We start from the raw sequence: 20043 nt of genomic DNA, 5'->3' as shown, positions 1-20043 counted from the left end.
GAAGGCGAGCGTGGAAGTTTATGCACGCACGCAGGTGCACGCACTGAAAGCTCCCTGATGGCACTGAGCTGCCTCAGGGAGCTGAAGATTTTTAAAAACATAAATAAAGAATTTAAAAATGTTAAAAACATGTCCCCTCATGTGACTGTCATGAGGGGACATGTTATGAATGAGATTCAAACACCTTCATTTTATTTTTAATTCCTGTTGGAAACCTCATCCTGCCCCTGGATGAGGTGTCATCAAAAATCCAAAGGCCGCCTGGCCGAATTGCCTGCCTGCCAACAGTAATGTTGGACGGGCAGTGAAAAGGTGCATTTAATTATCACTTTAGTGGCCTTAATAGGCCTGTTAATTGTTTGTGGCTGGGCTGCTGACTCCCGCTCGTGCCTGTCGACCGAAATATCGCGCAAATGCACATCAGGACGCTCACCCGAAATCATCGTGCATCATTTTACGCTCGAGCGGGTTAGGCATGCGCCCACCCGCTCAGCAAAAGATCCTGCCCTTGGATTTCCCTAGTGCTGCTAGCATTCTAAGGACCAAAAGTAGATTGTTCAATTTGCCTTGGATTGCTTGTGGTCAACTTTATGTCAGGGATCTCCGAAACCCCATTGTATTATCATAGAAACTTCACAACTGCTTTGGTTACTCTGGGATTTCTGTTGATTTTTCGCAGCAGCTATGACAAACAATCAGGAGAACCCCAATGAAAATTCCAGTTGTTTGGCTATGAGATGGTGCTAGATGTAGCTTCGGTCAAATCTTTGTATTTAGCACACTTACGGCAGATATTTCTGCAATAGGAGAGCCTATTGCAAATTCAAGTACATGGCCAAATTCCTTAAACACACTGTCTGAAGCTTTGCATCATTAGCACTAAACAGAAATATATACCCAATGGCTGTAATAAAGTGACATATTCATTTGTGGTCTGAAGCTTCATTCTAACTGTGAAAAACACATCAATTATTCTGACTGATACATTAAGCTTTCAAATAGATCACTGGTTAAGGAGGTCTCTCTCATACATTTTCCTCTCAATTCAGATCATTCTTTACTACGTAAAAGACAAGTTATAAATAAAAATCTATAATCCAGATGCTAAGCATTTGGAAGAACCTAAATGGACCTTTATGTGCAATTTGAGCCAAAACTCAATGCAACGTGCCAATATTTGTGCCGGACCACAAAAGAACAATTCCTGTGGAAGGTGCCCTTTTGCATGGAAAGACTTGACTAAGCTGGAGCGCACATGGCTCAAGAGGCGGTCAATGCTCATTGTCCCTGAATGAGTGATGTAAAAGCACATTAAAAACAGCCACTGGAGACTGCCTGCTGTCCATGGACCCTTTTCCTAGGATGAGTCAGTAGTTTCAGAAGAATAACTAGGGTGTAGAAAAAAAATCTGCATTACAGATGTTACTCAATATTTTACTTCAATAAGCTAAATATCTGACAGAATATAAAACAAGCTGCCAAAGTGAAACCACCTGCTTTTCTCTACCACCCAAGATAAATTTTTATGATTCTAATACTGTGTACTCACAATGGGACGGAAAATGCATGGCCTTCTTGATGCAATTCCACAATAACTCTGGTGAGTAATTTAGAAATTAGATTGGAATGCAATACATTACCAAGTATTCCAAGGTTCTCAGTCCCTCAGTAGCTGGATGGGACGTAGGTGGCAGACGTGGATCCCACCTGGCACAGATCTTGAATAAAACAGCAACCATTTTACAAATTTATCACCCTGACTAAAAAGTGGCAATTGGGGGACTTTGGCTTTCTTCCCTCCTTTAGACCAAATAGTGATGAGCCAACTTTCTGGGCTTAGGAACAGGCAAGTGTCGTAAATATGTCCTCAATGATGCAAGTCCTTTTGATGAACTGTAGGTGAAAATGCCTTCCTCCGATTCTGTAAACTCCATTACATTCAGTGGTGTACATGCCTGGCAGCTGTATCCCAGCTGTTAAGCCGGGATGTGGTCATCATAGATTTTTGGTCTCAAGAAGATTATGGATAGAATTTTAACTGGCAAGAACTGGGTTGCAGGTTCTGATGCGTGCAGGGTGTTAGAGACCTGAAAAGTGGCATTGGGATGGGAACCCAATATGATCCTGCCCACTTCCACTGCCCAGGTGGGTTTGCCGGCGAGCGGGAAAGCTGCTGGTGTGTAATTTCAATATTTAAATCTCCAATTAACTGAGGAATTAATCAAGCATTCTGATGTTGACAGCTAGTGCATGGGTTTCCCTGAGCTGTGTGGAACTTGCCAGAGTCAACCAGGTGAGAACACAGTAGGGATTGCATAATCAGTGAAACTGACAGGCTGGGAAAGCTTCAATGAGTGCATCTGAATAGCTGCAACCCTGCCCAGTTGAGAGGCTGGTGCTCACAGCACATCGTCCAAGAGTGTGCTTTTACTGCTTGACAGGTGATTTCCAACTCCTTAGAAGTCAGTTCACCTGTCTTGGACTTCACTCAGCTTGATCTGGACTTCCCTGCTGTCCACCTGCACTGCAGCATGGCAGCAGCTTGTGCAGCTCTACCTTAGATCTCTGATGAGAAACATGCCACATATTATGCCACAGAAGAGAGGGGATGGACACAGGCATCTGGCTTGATAGAGTTGGGAACCAGAACACAGAACATCAGCTCTCTTGACATGTGCCTCAGGGATGACAGACGGATGGTACCAAGCAGGGAATATGTTAGTGGTGAGGCACTCAGAGCGGTAACAGCTCAACCTAGCTCAGTCTCCTGGGTAGACATAGGCTCCTGGCAACACCTGAGCCGAAAGGAAGCAAGGAAGCTCCATTTGATTAAAGTTTCCACTTCTATTCGAGTATTATTTAGACTCAGGAGGCTCAGAATTTTAGGACATGGTTGGTTGACAAGGCGACTATTGCTAGAGGGTGCCCCTGACTCTCTGTCTTTCCTTGGAGTTCAGCGTAATCATCTTCTGCAGAAGAGAAAGCAGAAGGTTGTGAGTTTGAGAAATGAACTGTGTGGACAGAAGGAAAGGACAGCATTTGTGGCAGTGACTATGAGGACTGCATGTGAGATGACATGAAGATGTGTATGAGTGAGAGTGTTGGCTATTCAGATGGGAATGAGAGTTGCCTGGAGAGAGAGGGATGAGTGGAGCTGCAAAGTGTGATGTTCTAAGGTGTATTGTTTGGGAGAAGTAAATAATGTGAGGCTTGGCACTTGAGAGTGTTATGTCACTCACCTTTCCTATCCACATGAAGGCCTTGAACCTCTTGGAGTACTGTCTTCAGGTTTGAGGAACCTTATTCCTGCAGCTGACTTCCTTGATCACTTCTATGCATGCTTAGTTTGAGAGGCTGTCCTCTTCCTTCCTGGGCATTCATCACCCTATTTTAGACCCTCAGGTCCCCCAGCTGCCTTCCCAGGTTTCCTTTCCATTCCTGTGGTTGCTGACGACTCTGGAATCAATATACAGTTTAGTCATTCTGACCGCTGCTGGGTCCGTTTAAGTAGAAATCCTTCCTTTGACAGATTCAGCACCTCAATCCACCCACCCTTTCAGATTGGTGGGAAACTGAGGAATGGGATGTTAATGCTCTGGTTCAGTTAAAGAGCCATGGCAAAGCCCACTCCAATTACAAACAGGTTCCTGAGCCTGTGAGCCGCCTCCCTGCTGGGTGGAGGCTGGTTAGGATAAAATTCTGTCCTATGTTTCAGAGGATAGTGGAGCCTTTTTAAGCTGCACATTAAAAAGTAAAAAGTGTAATTGTTTGCTGCAGAAAATGCTAAGTGATATCCAGCTGGTTCAAACTCCTGTTCTCTGGTGTGAACATAATGTGTTCTGATGCTTTCTTTCATCTTCCTCAGATATTTCTGTGATTGAATAGTGTAAGGCTGTGCAGAACTGACAGTGCTGCTGATTCAGCACATCTATACACCAGTGAAGCAGAAAGAGAAACGACACTTTTACAAAAGTCGAATGAGCACAAATAGCTGGTAGAATGTGAATGAGTGGTGAGAAAACACCATTGGATTTCTATTCTCAGCCACGTGTGGTTATTCCACAGTCCACGTCAAGTCAAGACTTTTTATTTATTATCATGCTTGTAAGATTTATTATTAGCCGACAACCATCATCGGGAGACGAGGAAATGTTGACATTATATATAGGGGCAGGTTGGGATAAAAGTTTAAATGTGTAATATTTAACATTCAAGTACATTATGGAATTCTGTGTGTTATTTAAGGTCTAAACATGTAAACATAAGAGCACAGGTACATTCAAGAATACAATTAGTTACAGAATGTTCTGTTCTCCACTCTGCTACTCCAAGTCTACTGCATAAATTTTCCTTTAAATATACTGAAAATCATAGCTACAGATTCCATTTAAGAGAAATGTTTTACGTTAAAACAGTGACTACACTTCAAAATGTGCTTAATTGGATGTAACATACTTTGGGACAGCCCTTACTTGCTTTGCAAAGTGAGAAAGTAGTTTTAAAATCTGGATCTTAAACTAAGTCACATAATTCCTTCCTCCTAGCTTATATACGCTTAAATATATACACACAAATCCAACCCGGCCAATTACCACTCCATCACTCTACTGTCAATCATCAGCAAAGTGATGGTAGGTGTAGACAGTGTTATCAAGCGGCACCTGCTCAGCAATAACCTGCTCACTGGCACTCAGTGTGGGTTCCGCCAGGGCCACTCGGCTTCTGACCTCATTACAGCCTTGGACCAAACACGAACTAAAGAGCTGAACTCCCGAGATGAGGTGAAAGTGACTGCCCTTGACCATCAAGGCTGCATTTGACCGATGGTGACATCAAGGAGCCCTAGCAAAACTGGAGTCAATGGGAATCAGGGGGAAACTCTCCACTGGTTGGACTCATACCTTGCACAAAGGAAAATGGTGGTGGTTATTAGTGGCCAATCATCTCAGTCCCGGGACATCGCTGCAGGAGTTCCATAGGGCATTTGGCAATGGTAATGCCACTGAATGTCAAGGGGTGATGGTTACTGAAGCATGGACTACTGAAGCAGTCCATGTTCAAATACAGCAAGACCTGGACAATATCCAGGCTCGGGCTGACAAGTGGCAAGTAACATTCATGCCACACAAGTGTCAGGCAATGACCATCTTCAACAAGAGAGAATCCAACCATTGTTCCATGGCATTACTATCACTGAATTCCCCCGCTATCAAAATCCTGGGGTTTAGCATTGACCAGAAACTGAACTGGACTAGCCATATAAATACTGTGGCTACGAGAGCAGGTTAGAGGCTAGGAATCCTGCAATGGGTAACCTACCTCCTGACTCCCCAAAGCTTGTCCACCACATACAAGGCACAAGTCAGTAGTGTGATGGAATACTCCCCAGTTGCCTGGTTGAGTGCAGCTCCCACAACACTCAAGAAGCTTGACACGTTCCAGGACAAAGCAGCCTGCTTGATTGGCACCACATTTGCAAATATTCACTCCCTCCACCCTCAATGCACAGTAGCAGCAGTGTGTACCATCTACAAGATGCACTGCAGGAATTCACCAAGGCCCCTTAGACAGCACCTTCCAATCCCACGACCATTACCATCTAGAAGGACAAGGGCAGCAGATACATGGGAACACCCCCACCTGGAAGTTTCCCTCTGAGTCACTCACCATCCTGACTTGGAAACATATAGCCATTCCTTCACTGTTACTGGGTCAAAATCCTGGAACTCCCTTCCTAACAGCACTGTGGGTGTACCTACACCACATGGACTGCAGCAGTTCAAGAAGGCAGCTCACCACCACCTTCTCAAGGGCAACTAGGGATGGGCAATAAATGCTGGCTCAGCCAGCGAAGCCCACAACCTGTGAATGAATTTAAAAAAAGGCACTGTCCTAGGCCCAACCATCTTCAGCTGCTTCATCAATAATCTTCCCTCCATCATATGGTCAAAAGTAGGGATGCTTGCTATTGATTGCACAATGTTCAGAACCTTTCACGATTGCTCAGATACTGTAGAAATCCGTGTCCATGTGCAGCAAGACCTAGACAACATCCAGGCTTGGGCTGACAAGTGGCAAGCAACATTCGTGCCACGCAAGTGCCAGGAAATGACCATTTCTAACAAGAGAGAATCTAAACATCATTCCTTGCCATTCAATGGCATTACTATTGCCGAATCCCCCACTATCAACATTCTGGGAGGTTACTATTGACCAGAAACTGAACTAGACCAGTGATATATACTGTGGCTACAAGAGCAGGTCAGAGGCTTGGAATTCTGCGAGTAACCTACCTCCTGCCTCCCCAAAGCCTGTCCGCCATCTACAATGCACAAGTCAGGAGTGTGATGCAATACTCTCCACTTGCCTAGACGAATGCAGCTCCAACAACACTCAAAAATCTGGATACCATCCAGGACAAACCATCCTGCTTGACTGGCACACCATCCACCTCCTTGAACATTCACTCCCTCCACCCCTGATGCACAATGACAGCGGTGTGTATCATCCACAAGATGCACTGCAGGAACTCACCAAGGCTCATTCAACAGTACCTTCCTAACCCTTGACCTCTGCCGCCTAGAAGGACACGGATAGCGGATGCATGGGAACACCACTACCTGCAAGTTCCCCTCCAAGGCACACACCATCCTGAAATGGAACCATATTGCTGTTCCTTCACTGTTGCTGTGTCAAAATCCTAGAACTCCCTTCCTAACAGTAGTGTAGGTGTTCCCACAACACAGGCTGCAGCGGTTCATGAAGGCAGCTCACCACCACCTTCTCAAAGGTAATTAGAGATGGGCAATAAATGCTGGCCTAGCCATCTCATTAACAAATAAAAAAATACACCCAAGTTAAACGTGGATACTGCAGGATGATGGAGTATGTTAGATTAAATCGGGACTTAGTCTGACGTCATCGAAGCAAGTGACATACACTTGTGATCTGAGAATTAAGGAGAAATCAGCATAGAAAGAAGCTAGTGTAAAGCTAGTTCTCATAACTGCAATTCAGTTACACAAGAGTTAGAGGGTTTACAGCTGGCAAGTTATTGAAACCAGTCCAACCCAAAAACAAAATAATATATGGTGGCAAGTGGTAAAAAGCTGCTTATGGAAAAATCTCTGCCTCTACTGAAGTGCTTCAAGGCAGTTTCAGGCCTTAATCAGATTGAAGTGTGGCCAAAGTGCTTTTTATCTTCGTTCTTTCATGGGTTGTGGGCATCGCTGGCAAGACCAGCATTTGTTGCCCATCCCTAGTTGCCCTTGAACTGAGTTGCTTGCTGGGCCATTTCAATGGGTATTTAAGAGTCAACCACATTGTTGTGGGTCTGGAGTCACATGTCAACCAGACCAGGTAAGGATGGCAGATTTCCTTCCCTAAAGCACATTAGTAAACCAAATGGATTTTTATAATAGTTGATGATAGTTTGTGGTCTGATTAGGCTAGCTTTCAATTCCAGATTTTATTAAGTAAATTTAAATTCTACCAGCTGCCGTGGTGGGATTATTTTAGGCCTCTGGATTACTAGTTCAGTGACATTACCACTAAACCGCAGTCTCCCCCAAAAGTGGTACAAGAGTTTTGCTTGATTTCACACCGCATCGGGTTTTGCAGTGAAGCCAGAATGTGAGCAGGTCAGTATACTTTTGTATGAAATGGGCAGACAACATTTTAGTTACCCTAGGGATTGATAAGGCTAAAGCCACATGTGTCAAAGCCATTGAGACATATTTCAACCTTCACAAGAGCACAATTGTGGAATACACAAAGCTCTATAAATGTATCCAGAGGCACAGGAAAAATACTGACGCATTTATTCATGATTTGTAATGTGAGCCGAAGGCTGTGAGTACGGTAATCTGAAAGAGGAGCTAACTCACGGTAGAATACTTGTTGGAGTAACGATGATGCACTTTCAGATAATTTGCACTCCTAGAAAGGCTCGATGCTGGTAAAGGTGATTCAATTAAGTAAGCACGCCGAGATCAGGAGGCAGAGCCCATCAGCAGTCGGAGGAGAGACAGACAACGTGAATCCCAGTTCCAGTTGAACTTGTCAGATATAAAGGGAATATATAAAGAAGGAGACACGTGCATCATGAAAAGCAATTAATGGTGGCAGCCCAGACTAGCTGTTGCTGCTGTGCAAGAGCAAGGCACAGGAGCTGGAACTGTCTCGCCAAACACGTGTAATGCCAGTGCTGCACATGATGGGGCATTTTCAGGCAGTGTGTCGTGGTAGAAAAAAGGGGCAGAGCACTCAAAAAGAAAAAGCTTTAAAAGGAAACTGAGTTCATGAAGTTGAAGATCATTGAGATACCCTTCTTAGCAGAAAATTAAAGAATTAAGCAGGAACAATTGGAGTGCAGAGGTCCTGGTAGGAGGTCACAGGACACGCTTCAATTTAGATACTGGAGCAGCAGTTTCAGTTCTTTCAGATGTTGAACCATGGTTAAACAAGAGAGTTCTTCAACCATTTTACGAAAAGCTACACGGACCAGGAGAAACAGAGCTGAAGGTTCTGGGAGTACTAACAGCTACTTTGAAACACAAAGAAAAAGTAATTACTGAAATACTGTATGTAATTCAAGATCAGAGTTATTTGCTAAGTAGAAAGCCATGTATAGAATTGAATCTAATTTGCAGAATAGAAGAAATAAAGAATGGTGAAGGTCAATCAAGAGACTTCAGAGCACAATTTTCAAAGTTATTTATAGGACTGGGAGAGCTAAAAATAGTGCATTGTATAACACTAATCCCAGAAGTCAAACCAATATGCTTGTATACAACCAGAAAGGTTCCGTATCCTTTACTTCTAACAGCAAAGAAAGAGATAGATTCAATGGTAAGGCAAGGTGTCATTTCACCCAGGAAAAAGCCAAAGAGTTGGTGCTCAGTGATGGTACCGGTTTCGAAGCTAAATAAGAATATGTGTTGATCTTACACAACTCAATAAAGCTGTGAAAAGAGAAGTCCATTGAATGGTATCAGTAGAGGAGACTCTAGTAAAATTAAGGAAGAGCTCAATATTCTCTAAATTAGACGCTAACTGCAGATTCTGACAAATACCAATAGAAGAGAAGTCCAAGCTTCTCACCACTTTCAAAACACCATTTAGAAGATCCTGTCTTAAAGGGTTACCCTTTGGATTAATATCAACACCAGATGTCTTTCAAAAACCAATGTCAAATTTTTTAGAAGGGGCCTAATCACCATGTAGAAAACTGGTTTGATGTACCAGTGAACAGAGGTGGGCCTTTTAACCTGCTGGCCTCGGCACCTGCCTGTCTCCGTTCCTGCCTTGGGCCTGCACCAGGAGGTAGCAGCTACAACTCCAGCTCATCCACAACTCTGGAAGATGAAAATTCTGTGTGAATGGGCCGACTTTCAAAAGTCAGGAATGCGACGTCACGAAATGGCCCAACTCACACTACATGATTCCAAGGCTAGAATCCTGCCTAATGACTCAGTTTTCCCAAAGTTTGGCTGGAAGAAAATGAGGCTTCTCCAAAGCTAGGTGTCTGACAAGCAGCATGAGAGGACAGAGATATTAGGGTGGTCATGAATATTGTGGAGAGATAGAGGTGGGTGTCAGTGCCTATGTAAACAGGACAAGGGATGCTGTTGCTCCGGTTGGAAAGGTGGTCAGAAGAAAGCTAAGGAATTATAGACACTTAACCTAACATCAGTTGGGAAATTGCTAGTGTTTGTAATCAAGGATAGGGTGGCTGAACACCTTGATAATTTTCAGCTTATCCAAGAATGCCTAGGGATTTGTAAAAGACAAATCATGCCTGATAAATTTGATTGAATTTTTTGAAGAGGTGACAAAAGTAGTCGACAGACGAATGTCTATGTATGTCATTATATGAAATTCCAGAGGGTTTCTGATAAAGTTTTTTTTTAAAAATTCAATCATGGGATGTGGGCTTCGCTGGCTAGGCCAGCATTTGTTGCCCATCCCTAGTTGCCCTTGAGAAGGTGTTAGTGAGTTGCCTTCTTGAGCCGCTGCAGTCTGTGTGCTGTAGGTACACCCACAGTGCTGTTAGGAAGGGAGTTCCAGGATTTTGACCCGGTGACAGTGAAGGAACAGCGATATATTTCCAAATCAGGATGGTGAGTGACTTGGAGGGGTACTTCAAAGTGATGGTGTTCCCTGCTTTTATATTCTAGTCCTCTCGAAATAAATGCCAACATTGCATTTGTCTTCCTAACTACCGACTCAACCTGCAAGATGTGCGTTCTTTCATGCACATGCGTGAAAAAGCGCACTCTCGCTTTTGGGCAATCCCCCCCTCCGCTCTCTAAGGAAGTGCATAGCGCTTCCCGCCAGGCATCACGCTGGGTGGGCCTTAATTGGCCCGCCCAATTAAAATGGCGGGGGGGCCCGCTTCTCCGGCGGGGATCGGCTTCCTGCCGGCCGGAGATTGGGTTGGGCCCACCTGCCCGGCCGAAAATTCTGCCCTAAGTGAATGGAAAAAAAAACTGTGGCAAATGGATTTCAGTGTAGGCAAATGTGAAGTCATCTACTTTGGACCTAGGAGTAGGACAGGGTGCTTTCTGAGTGGTGAAAAGCCAGAAACAACGGATGTCCAAAACAACTTGGAGATTCAGATACACAGATCAAATTAATTTCCGGAACTGGTAGGAAAAATAATCAAAAAGGCTAGTGGAATGCTGGTTTTTATGTCCAGAGGGGTACAATACAATAGAAGGATTAGGGGTTAGATAGAAGTCATTGTTCCAGCTGTACAAAACATTGGTTAACCACACCTGGAGTCCTGCAAACAGTTCTGGGTTCCACGTTTTAGAACGCATTTATTAGCCTTGGAGGCAGTGCTGCACAGATTTACTAGAATGATACTTCAACTCCAAGGGTTAAACTAAGGGGAGTGATTAAATAAAATGAGGTTGTATTCCCTGGAACTAAGAAGGTTCAGAGTGATTTGATCAAAATCATCAAGATATTAAGGGGAAAAGGTAGAGCAAAGTGGAAGAAAATGTTTCCTCTTGCTGGGAAGTCTAGGGATAGGGGGTCAGTCAAAAATTAGATACAGACTTTTCAAGAGTGAAGTTAGAAAGCATTTATTTATGTAAAGGCTGATAGAGATTTGGAACACTTCTCTGCAAAAGGCAATTGATGCTAAATCAATTGCTAATTTTAAAACTGAGACTGATAAATTTGTGTTAGCCAAAGATATCAAGGGAAATGGGGCAAAGGCAAAGGTTTATGGAGTTAGGTCACAGATCATGTGATCCCACTGAATGGCAGAGTAGGCTGAAGGGGTTAAATGGCCTACTCCTGTTCTTATGTTCCTAGGTGAGTGAAGCCAAATGAGGGCATTTCTATTGAACTGCGTGAAGGAGGGGAGTTGTTGGAATAGAATAACCTCAGAATATTTGTAGTTTCCACTCATGAGAGAAGGTCCATGCAGGCTTCCTCAAAGTCTGAGACAATGGGTTCAGGTTTCTCCCACCAGATTCATCAAGCTCCTCAAATTAATAGACAAACATCTTCACACCTCCCCATCAATGATATCAATGAGAAATGTCATTAGCAACCAGTCATCTATCAGATTTTCAGCAAAGGCTTGCATCAAAAGGCTTTGATTGGCTCTTTCTTTTTGCCCATTAGCCAATCAATTAGGAGGCTAACAGTTCACTTGCAGGGCAGTGGGTAACTGATTCACCTCCCTCCTTAAAGGTGAAGAGATGTGATTGATACTAGCAATATGCTGGTGCAAATTTGCCAGGTCTCCTGTTCATGTGTGACATATGCTATACTTTCAGCAATAAATAGTCTCACAATGTCAATCAATACTTGACTAACCACTACTATTGAAATTGAAGTAAGGACAATTAATGGTTGTTTGACTCTATGTTTGATCTAGCTTACATGATCAACTCTTTCCAGGTAGAGGAAGCCTGCACTAAACTGTTCACATACACCACATGAATTTTAATCACAAAAGATAATGCATGCTTTAAATCTCATATTATTAAAGCTTAGAGGACTGACAGATTTTCAACTTTCAAAATAGGGATATTTTGGGAGCTGGATGACACATTGGATTAGAATGCTGGCTCTGAATTTCCAGGTATCCTGCTCCACCAAAGGAGATATAGTGCAGTGGATCTCCTGACTAACCAAACACAGAGGCACAACCTTCATCCCGAATCCTGGGGATGGGATCATTGTTACAGTGAATTTTCATTCGGGCTCTCAATTGCATTGTGGAATTTAAAAATGCTAATGAAATGTCCTGTGTCTCCACAGCAGGAAATCAGACACCCTCCGATATTTGCCATTGTAAAAAAAACGTGCATGTGTCGCATATTGGGCAGGGGTTCCCATATGTAAATGTTTAACCCTCTCAACGCTCTAATATTGAGACTCAACAGTCTCTTCTGTCCCTCAGCAGAAACAGTGCGAAGCTCCACCAGATCAGTATTTTAATGTCGTAGTTTGAACTCAGCCAGAGGCAAGGTGATTATGAGCTATGATCGAGGCATCTATAGGCGCTGGCTATCCAAAACAAAAGTGTTATTTTAAAATAGAGAAAGAAATAATTGGAGTTCAGAATATATCACTTATTAAAATATTGAAAGAATAAGTAGCCACATCCTGAAGCGTGAGATATTAAAAACCCAAAAATGCTAGAAAAACTCAACAGGTCTGTCAGCAACTGTGGAAAGAGAACCAGAGTTAATGTTTCGAGTCTGTATGACTCTTCTTCAGAGCTCTGAAATGTAGGGACTGATTCTTTTGCATCAATCAATCAGTATAAATACAATCTAAGTGCTGCTAATCTCTGCTTGTGAGACTGCAATCAGGATGGGGTCCCTACATTGATGTATCTTCAGCAGGTGCCTGCACCAGCATGTGCCTGCTAGAAAAGTAGTCCAAAGATCAATGGGTGTCACTTACTCCGAAAGATTTTGAACTTGAATTGGGAGTAATATTACTTAATATTTCATAGTTTCCAACGTAATCCAAGTCAGGTCTCAGTGCTGAGTATCATGGTGGGCCCTGCTCACCTCTCTTGGGTGTTCCAGAAAATTCTGTGTGCCGTAAAACCACCCATATTACAACATTACCCAAAGTTACAATTTCCCCCAGTGTTTCTGGGTTCTGTCTGGAATTAAATACTAATGGAGTAGTTAGTCCTAACTTCTAGCCAGTGAGCCCAATGACCTTTGGGTCTAAATATTTTTCCAATGGTTTTGCATTTCTTTAGAATGTAGCAATTGTAATAACTTACTTCATTCGTGACAAATCCTAGATTTCAGAAAAATTAAAACAAATTTAGCATTGTTCCAAGTATACTTTAACATCTGAAAAATTCTGAATAATCTTCTCGAAAAAACAATGCCCCTTCTCCCCTGTACATTTATCCTAATACATTTTGTTAGGAAGTATTTTCAAAACGATTTTTAGCTTGGATATAAGGACGGATCACAAAAATACTTGACTATAAGCATTGAATTTACATGGCAGCTTGCTGCTGTAAACATGCCCTCTACCACATAATACCTTTAATAACGATATTATGAGATTTAAAAGCTTAATGACAAAGTAGGATAAGATTTATGTATAAGACAGTTATGATAATTCTTTCTCATATATTTTGTGGGAACAAATTGGAAATTGTAATATTTTGGTTAAATCCAGCATTGCTTTTCAAAGTTAGGGATTAATGCACTGAAGATTGATTTTTGATAGTACTGAAATGAAACGTGGCCGATTTAAGACAATGACCAGGGATAACAAATACAACCCTTGATATTGATCTGACACTGAATCTATTACAAAAAGAGAATGAAGAAAAGTCCAAGATAAATTTAATTTAGGATTCTATTTACAATCTGTAGATTGGCTGCATAAAGGTATTTTGGGAAATAGTTCCTCAAAATAGATATTGGCCAGGATTTTCCAGCCTCACCCTGGCTGATACGGCGAGCCAGCCACAAGTCCATTGACTTTGGCAGCACCAGCAAATACCTCCAACGGGCAAGATCGGAAGGTCCTACCGCTTATTTCAAGTATATATTTTATTGACATTCATAATTAGCAAAATTTACATTAATGTCCTCAGGACTAGAAGAATCTGTAAAAGGTTTAACACATTTAATAGAGAATGTTACTTACAGCTTTTGAATGACAACATATTTTTCGATCAGTAACATGGGGCTGAATTTTCTGTTCGGTGAGCGGGAGTGGGCCCTGCACGCCGATGTGTAAAATGACGCATGGTGACGTTGGATGTGCGTCCCGAAGTCACCACGCGTCATTCCGATCCTCCGTTTGGCAGGCCCGCCGACTGTCAAAGGCCTGTTAAGACCATTGATTAACTAATTTACCAAATTGACAGGGCCGCCCGTCCAACCTGAAGGTTGGCAGGCAGGCGAAGAGCCCAGGAGGCCTTTGCATTTTTCATGAAACCTCATCCACGGGCAGGATGAGGTTTCATGAAAGGTTTATTAAATTAATAAATATTTTTCAAACATTTGATAAACACGTCCCAGCTCATGTGATGCTGTCATGAGGGGACATGTGTAAATGATTTTTCATTTCCTTTATTTTGAACTTTGAAACTGGATTTAATCTCCCTGAGGCAGCTCCGTGCCTCGGAGATTTCTGCGCTCTTTGCACACATGCGCTACATGGCCCGCCCAGGTAAAATGGCAGCGTGCAGTCACCTGCAATCGGCTCCACGACCGCCCTCGCCCGCTCCCGACCGGCCCACCCAACAGGGAGAAAATTCTCCCCATGATTTTCTGTGAAATTCTAATGCTGATTGCTATTTGTCCTATTACACTTCGAATGTATCATTATTTTGTGTAGGCTCTTGTCACTATAATTCGCTTAAAATTCAGAATTATGTTCTCATCCCCGTAAATTTAGGATAGAGTGTTTATTTAATTATGCCAGAAAGCTTGGCAGTAGCTAGTGCTGGCTTAGATCTGGATCAAATCATCTAAGTTTTAGAAGACTACTGCAGGAGTTCCTTAGGATAGTGTCCTTAGCCCAACCATCTTCAGCTGCTTCATCAATGACCTTCCTTCCATCATAAGGTCAGAAGAGAGGGTGTTCGCTAATGATAGCACAATGTTCAGCACCATTTGCGATTCCTCAGATATTGTAGCAGTCCGTGTCCGTATTCAGCAAGATCTGGCAATACTCAGGCTTGACAAGACAAGTGGCAAATAACATATGTGCCACACAAGTGCCAGGCAATGACAAGCTCCAACAAGAGAGAATCTAACCAAATCCCCTTGTCATTCAAAGGCATTACCATCACTGAATCCCCTACTATCAACATCCTGGTGGTCACCATTGAACAGAAACTGAACTTGACTAGCCAACTAATATTGTGGCTACAAGAACAGGACCGAGGCTGGGATTTCTGTGAAGAGTAACTGACCTCCTGACTCCCAAGAGCCTGTCTACTATCTAAAAGGCACAAGTCAGGGTTGTGATGGAATACTCTTCATTTATCTGGATGAGTGCATCTCCAAGAACACTCAAGAAGCTTAACACCATCCAGGACAAAGCACTCTCTTGAATGACACCCCATTCACTACCTTAAACATTTACTCCCTCCACCACTAATGCACAGTGGCAGCAGTGTGTACCAACTGAAAGATGAACTGCAGCAAGGCTCCTTCGACAGGCTCTAACCAAACCCATGATCTCTACCACCAAGAAGATCAAGGACAGCAGATGGATGGGAGCACCACCACCTGCACTTTGCTCCCCACCCCCCCACACCCCCGCCAAGTCAAACACCATTTTGACTTGGAACTATATTGCCATTCCTTCACTTTCGCTGGGTCAATATCTTGAAGCTCCCATATTAACAGCACTGTGGGTCCACTTACAACATATGGACTGCAGCAGTTTAAGGAATCAGCTCACCAGCACTTTCTCAAGGACAACTAGGGATGGCCAACAAATGCTGGCCCAGCCAGTGATGCCCATATCCCATGAAATAATAAAAAGAAATTAGGGAAAGCTACCAAAAACCGTAAAGTTAATTTTCCCTCTCCTATCTTCTTTGTATGGTCTCCTGGTCCTTGCTCTACTCAATGTACTTTAGAGCCTGCCTCAGCGAATCAATGCGCCTCTGAAGATAGTGAGAACAGGAGGGAGCAGCACTGGTATTGTTAGTGGCAGTATACATTCTCACTCCAAGTTAATGATTCCTTATCTAACCGATTGCTTAAAAATATTATTAAATGATTTATATTGATGCTTCACAAATGTACTGAATACTACAAAGTAAAAGCACATGAGCAGTAGTGAAAAAAGCGCTTCACTGGTAAGTTTCAATTCTGAAAGTGTTTTGTGAGGAAGACTTTCATCTTTCTCTCTGAAATGTAGCTGCAGCATGCACCAGAATTCTATAGGTCATCTGTCTATAATCCAGGTCTGCTCCCAAATGGCAATCTACATGGACACATGGGACATTTTGATGTCATTTAGTGAATGAAGAGCTACTACTTTGTCCATATAACAACACTGTCAGCAGGGCCACTCATGTAACCCTCATCAGCCACCATTTTCTTCAAATGGGAAACCAAAAGTTTTAACTTGATGAGGTAAAAAAGTATAAGTTTGGAAATGAAAGATTTCAACCTTAAGCTTTATTAAAAACACACAGGAAGAGGGGAAGGGGCACCATAACATTAACAGCACAATTTATCACTGCATAATTGTTTTTGATTCATTTCCAAAGCGATAATGCCACTAAAGTGCATGTTACTTCAATTATAAATCAATTTCTTTTTTTCAATCTTGGTGTACAGAGGTGATTTCATACAACCCCACTTAAGAACATTTTTGTGAGAAAAATTATGGAGGAGGAAGGGACATTGTACTAAATAGAGATAAAGGATGGGGAAGAAGCTCAGTGCTCTGCACTTATAAGACATAAGTGCTGTGCACTGTAATTTGTCTGTAGTAATATAGAGAACTCAGAACATCATATCTAGAGTAGACACGAAACCAGGACATTTTCCCCAGTTACAGACCACAGACACATCAGTAGAAAATAAGTCTTGGCATCATTTTGTCCAACCACCTATTTAATATGTGATGTCTGTCGAACAAAAAACCCAGAATATGTTCGCAGTTTAATCATGAAAGATGAGAATTAGCTGACGTACAAGATCTCTAGAGCACAAACTATTATACCAGCAATTTTCATAATGAGGTATCTCTCAGTTAGCAAATAAAAGCTGCTTTAGTTTTAAAGCAATTTTATTCTTCTGTGTTCTACAAATGATTGCCATTACAAGCAACTCTCATAAAAGCTAACCAAACCCAATTTAGGTTCAGTAAATAGTGCAAACGTATTAAAAAAATGAAGCCCTAATAATAACTATTACACAGAACAGTTTACCAGAACATCTCTACTTATTCTTAAAGATGCACTCACTCTGCTTTGATATAATGAAAAGAGCAATTATTTTACATTGAAATTGTGCTATGCTTTTAGTTTGCATTTAAATAGGATTACTTGAAGCATACATCTTTCATATGTGGTCTACTGAAAACATAACCTTAGCCATTAACTGGCTGGATTTTACAGGCAGCATCTTCGTTTAAGTGATTAAGCAAAGTCACTGTATGAACAATATTAAATATTAGCAGCAATATTAAATAAATATATTGCAATATTGTTACACAACGCAGAATGTAAATGCAGATATCCCCAAACAATGAGTAACATCCACTACATGAATACTGACCTTCAAATTAATACCCTTGAGAATACAGCTAGAGGACCATACACTTATGCTTGATATGAGTTTAGAAGTAAAGAATAGCCTACACTGATCAGTATTATTACAAAAACTGCCCTCATCAGCAAACTTAAAATGTGATATTTTGTCACTGGTTACCATCGGGTGCAGTGAATATAAAAATAAACCTTGAGGTATGAGCTGGAGAAATCCATTACAAATGCTCACATTATCCTTAAAGACTTCGCAGCAATACGTAAAACCAGAAGAGCTATCCAGGCTCAATACTCATTGAAATCCTATTTTGTACTAAGCTCATGTGCACAAATCTAACAGTGATAAAATCTACCTGGAGGAAAGCAATGAAACAGACAATTCAATGGAAAATATAAAGCATCCTATGTATTCAAAAGAGTTAATCTAATTTACCAAGGTGTAACAATGACAGCGCCGTTTATAAAATAACATTTCCAGCACTAATCTTCATGCTATTTATAGTTCTTTCAGAAAGTCTAATTACTGTTGAATGGTACAATAAAAAGCTTCCAAATTGAACAGTTGTTTGCAAAGTATTAGATAAATTTGTTTAGACAAATACTATTTAACGCATTAAAGCTATTACGTGGTATAAATGAAACAATTAGTTTTTCACATCTGGCATTTAAGTAATAGCTGAATTTTACACCAGTTAATGATGTACTAAGCTGATATGACTGAGGAGGTAAGTTAAAATAGTGTTTGCAAGTAGCCTACGTACCTTCCTGTTTTAACCACTATGGCACCAAGCAATACAATTCTACAATTTTACCTTGTGGCATTACATCTATCTAAAACAGATAGTGACCTGTTTGGGACTGCATGTTGCTATACTAAAAGATTCTCCTGGACTCTATAAAATGAGTTGCCAAGCTCAGAGTAGCCTGGTAGGGGAAATGGCAGCAAGAGATAAGGTACTGCCCCAGAAATAGAGAAGGGAAGTCAGAGAGCTAGAGAAAACATTCTGTTCTCATGCAGCCTTCATCAGTCATACAGTCAGCTATCTGCAAACTGTTCATCTGTTCACTTACTCAGTTGAGTATTCAGAGGCCGAGGGGATGATTTTGGTGTTGGGTTGTAATGTAAAACAGGTGACAGTGATTCAGCCATACATCTCTCCTGGCTGAATCACTATCACCTGTTTTACACTATCTTCCAAACTCAAAATGACACCCCTAAATTTTGTCATGAGGGGCTCTGCATAATAGCATATCATGTAAAATACTATTTAGCATATTTTTTAAATGCTGTAAACCATGAATACATATATTTAGTACTTATGCAGAACTTATAAAACTCAGCCGCAAATTAAACCAAGATATAAGGAATATTTTTGCAGTTAAACCATAATCTTGACCCAGTCAGTGCTGTGAATTTTCCTATGCCAAGCAAAATATAAAATTGGGATAGTTCAAAACTTTACTGATAATTGACTTCAGGTACTTTGCACATACATATAAATAGTCTTTAGTGTAAAATCCCCCCCCCACCCCACCCAACTTCTCCCCAGCACTGTGAAACATATATGTAGCCTTATTATTGTGAAAACCTGCTCTTCATGCATTTGGGGAACAAGGCATACTTGAAGTTATTGTTGGCAATGCAGAGGTACAATAATCTGATTTACAGGGTTCGCAACAGGAACAAAATAAGGATGGCACAATGCCTGGCTGACAGGCTAATGTGCAATTTTTCTTAAATGCTACAGTAAAATTAACTGCTCTGTCAGCCCCATGCATTTCACGTTAGCATTTAAATCAAGTAATCCCTCACATTTCAACATGCATGACTTACTTAGCCTTCAAGAACTAGGTTCTAGATTTGCTTCACTTCTGAATATGCTCCAATACAGAGTAAAGGCGTTTTGCTTCTGCTGTGCATACGCTTGGCAGAAGTTCTTCAAGTCATATCTATAGGTCATACATCACATCTGCCCCATATTTGAACAAGTGGAATGAAAAATACTTGTTTAAAAAAAATGGCACTTCCCTAGCTTTCACTTTACGTAGGTCAGAAATGGTCTCTGTTCTGCCAAATGAATTTATAGAGTAATTGCATAAGGCCCTTTCAAATGTCATCATATGCTTTTTTGTCTCAATAATATTGCATTACTTGTACAAGGGGCTATACACTGCCTAATAAACTAACATGAAGCATAGTTTTATCACAACTCATTGCTATTTTCATGCAGTTGCCCAATAACTGTAGCAGCACAAGTGTACCTCGGGCTTCACTGAGATAAGGACTAATGGCA

General features: G+C 41.6%; 1 long non-coding RNA gene across 1 annotated transcript in view; it reads right to left on the bottom strand.

Moving 5' to 3' along the window:
• Positions 1-14244, bottom strand: part of LOC121276555 — a 78491-nt gene extending 64247 nt beyond the window's left edge. Inside the window, exon 1 of the long non-coding RNA XR_005942681.1 lies at positions 14155-14244. This is a non-coding gene — a long non-coding RNA (uncharacterized LOC121276555). The remainder of the gene's footprint in view (positions 1-14154) is intronic.
• Between the last annotated feature and the right edge of the window lie 5799 nt (positions 14245-20043).

This window comes from Carcharodon carcharias, chromosome 1 (assembly GCF_017639515.1).
Source record: "Carcharodon carcharias isolate sCarCar2 chromosome 1, sCarCar2.pri, whole genome shotgun sequence".
NCBI classification, from domain to species: Eukaryota; Metazoa; Chordata; class Chondrichthyes; order Lamniformes; family Lamnidae; genus Carcharodon; species Carcharodon carcharias.
This window is presented reverse-complemented; position numbering and strand designations above follow the sequence as displayed.